At 43.9% G+C, this 3,236-nt stretch overlaps 1 pseudogene; it reads left to right on the top strand.

Annotated features, from left to right (window-relative positions):
* Positions 1–919: 919 nt before the first annotated feature.
* Positions 920–2,326, top strand: LOC102023336 (annotated as a pseudogene).
* Positions 2,327–3,236: the final 910 nt, after the last annotated feature.

The raw sequence follows: 3,236 nt of genomic DNA, 5'->3' as shown, positions 1-3,236 counted from the left end.
AAGGAAGGAAGAAATGCCTCTAATCCCAGCACTCAAGAAGCTGAGGCAGGGAAGCTATGAGTTTGAGGCCAGCGTGGGCTACACAGCAAAAAATAAAATAAAATAAAATAAAATAAAATAAAATAAACACAAACAACAACAACAACCAAAACCCCAGGTTCAATTACCATAAAGGGCAGTAAAGTTGGTGGCCATGGGTTCTGACCTACAAGGATCTAGATTGATGGCCCATAGAACACAGTAATCTTAGGGGCAATTTAGAAGGGTAGCCAACTAAGATACTGCTCAATGTATGCAATAATTCAAAAGAGATTAAGAATGATGAGAAAAACAATGAAGTCAGCTCTCCAATGGATAATCAACATTCCTGCTCTATTTCCAGATCTGAGACAGGTCAGGTCTTGACTGAAGGAGTGACTAAGTCCCTAAGAGGAGCAACACCACATCCAGTGCAGCTCTCAGAAATTCTCAGGGTGAAGGACAGTAGAGGATGAAGAAATAAAGACAAGAGTCAGAATACAGAAAGCTGAAGTCAGGTGTGCTCCTCTCCTGATGACAGAAAAGAACTGCTCAACCACCACAGGGCATTTATTTATACATTCTGTGGGTTAATGTCACATGACATCCCTCTGCCTAGCACCTGTTTGCTTGGATTGCCTTGGGTGCCTGGTGTTCTCTGGACTGGAACAGCTTGTTTACATGCGTTGCCTCCAGCACTCTTTGGTCTCAGACTAGCCTTGCTCTCCTATGATTGATCTCCATCTTCAGCCACTCCCCAGAGAAGAATCCTGCAAAACAAATGCAACAATATATAATCATGATTTTCCCATATTTTCCAAAGGAACATAGGGCCATTAACCTGGATAAGTATTTGCAGGGAAAGGGGGAATATCGAGATATTTTGAAAGTCACTAGATAAATGGTCCAAGCTGAAGCTGACACCAACCAGAAACGAAGCGGCACCATGACCCCACTTTTACAGTAAGTTCAGAGGAGGTCATGTGATATTTGAAGCCCTAGCCCCAGGTTTGTCCCCCGTTGGGCCTATGAACTCCAAGACTTGCATTGCTTTTTCTTTCTACAGTGCCTTAGCTGTACAGTGAGCTAAGGTGCAGAGATTTTCTGATACCAACATAATATTCTTAATAATATTGCTTCACAACAAAAGACTCTTGTGTGTGTAGTGGAGAAGGGCAGTGCAGGAAACTGAACCCAGAGCCTCATGCATACTAGGCAAGAGCTCTGCCACCACGCTACATCCCAGCCCCTACTCTGAAAGCAAAGCAGGTGCCGTGGTGGCCCATGCACCCACAGCATCATGGTCCTACTATGTACTCCACCATGAGAAGCTGTCAGCCTAATAGAGTAATGGAATAGTACAACAGGGGTACCAGCTTAGAGATTTAAACCCTATGTATATGGGATACAGTGTACCTTAAAACAATGGCCATTTTATGGCATGAGGTTGCCAACAGATAGAATACATGGGTCTTTGGACAAAGGATACCACCACTCTCAGGGATCCACTTAGGGGGTTTATGCTTTCTAGTCCTCAAAAGCTTAGTCTCTGTAGCTCTAGAATTCCTGGTTACCAATGTGTGGAAGTGCTTCACTATGATTTAAATGTAGTTTCAAGCCCCAAAGTCATATGCTAGTGCTATTCAGAAGATAACAATTTAATCCAACTACACTGTTTAGATGCAAGGCCTTTGGGAAATAATTAGGATTAGGTAGTCATTTGGGTAAAGATCCCATGACTGAATCCTGGTACCTTAATCAGAGAAAGATGAGACACATGGAGACATGTACACAGCTCTCTGTCCTGCCAAGTATTGTTGTGTGCTACCTCAAGAGTGGTGCTTTCTGAGGAAGAGGGGTTGCAGGTACAGTGCACTTTGGTCACATCTGCTCCTGCTCATGACTCACCACTGTTCGCTCTTGTGATGGAACAAGTTGGTCAGGAAGCCACACTGCAGCTTTTAAAGATACTGAAAAGACACCCATGGAGCCCAAGGTGCCAATTCACTGAGTTAGAATTACCCTCACAAGCTGCATATGAAATCCCTAGAGAAGGCGTGTGCTGACTTGATCAGAGGTGCAAAGGAAAAGAATCTCAAAGTGAAAGGACCCATTCCCATGCCTACTAAGACCTTGAGAATCACTACAAGAAAAATGCCTTGCAAAGGTTCTAAGACTAGATCATTTCTAGATGAGAATCCACTAGCAACTCACTAATTCGCATGGTCCATTTGAGACTGTTACACAGATTACTTCCATCAGTTTTGAGCCAGGAGTGGAGGCTGAAGTCACCACTTCAGGTGTCTAAGGCAACTGTTTCAATAAATTGATAAAGGCTGGGCATGGTGGCACACACTTGTAATCCTAGCACTCGAGGGGTGGAGGCAGGAAGATCCTTGCAAGTTTGAGACCAGCCTGGGCTACAAAGTGAGCTCAAGACCAGCCTGAACTGTATAGTGAAACCCTGTCTCAAAAAGACAAAAAAAAAAAAAAAAAAGTTGATTATTGTTTTTAAAAAAAAGACTTCCAGCAACAAATCTATCCCCCAGATGAGGACCCCAGACCTTATACCTCTAGAACTATGGGACAAAATAAACTTTCTTGAATTGTAAAGTAGCCTGTTTCAGGTACTTTGCTATAATAATGAAAAGCTGACTGTGCATGCTTGCACCAAGGGACACAGTAAGTGTCCCAGTCTACATTTAAAGCTGCAGATGTCCCCTGATCACTTGGGACTCTTATGCCAGCCACCAGCAAACATAGAAAGGTATTGCCATAGTGGTAAATATAAATGTCCTTGAGCATGAGGATGGGTCAAGGTAGCCACCACATAACGGAAGCAGGGAAGATAGGTTTGGCACTCAGGTACTCCTCTAAGAATCATGTATATACCTACAGCTACAAACAGACACATTCAGCAGCTACTATCTGATAGTAACATGGTAGCCAGGAGCTCACTCCTACTAGAAAATCCGCCCAGATCGGAAGGCATGTTAGCCAGAGGGATGGAAGCTTAAGACAGTGGTGGAAGAGGAAGATCAGTGTGAGTCATGCCTGAAGAACAAGTGAGGGCTGCTCTTTGTCCCACTCAGCCTCCTCTTTGTGTTTTACAGAACTCACCAGCCAGGCACCCTGGGGAAGCTGCACAACACAGGGGACTTAATCCGAGAAGTGGGTGTAAACTGAAACAAGAAGTAGACTTTAGGGTTGCTTTGGAT

This window comes from Chinchilla lanigera, unplaced genomic scaffold, assembly GCF_000276665.1.
Source record: "Chinchilla lanigera isolate Chin_1 unplaced genomic scaffold, ChiLan1.0 scaffold00007, whole genome shotgun sequence".
NCBI lineage: Eukaryota > Metazoa > Chordata > Mammalia > Rodentia > Chinchillidae > Chinchilla > Chinchilla lanigera.
The sequence above is the reverse complement of the archived record's forward strand: the minus strand, read 5'-3'. Positions and strand labels throughout refer to the sequence as shown.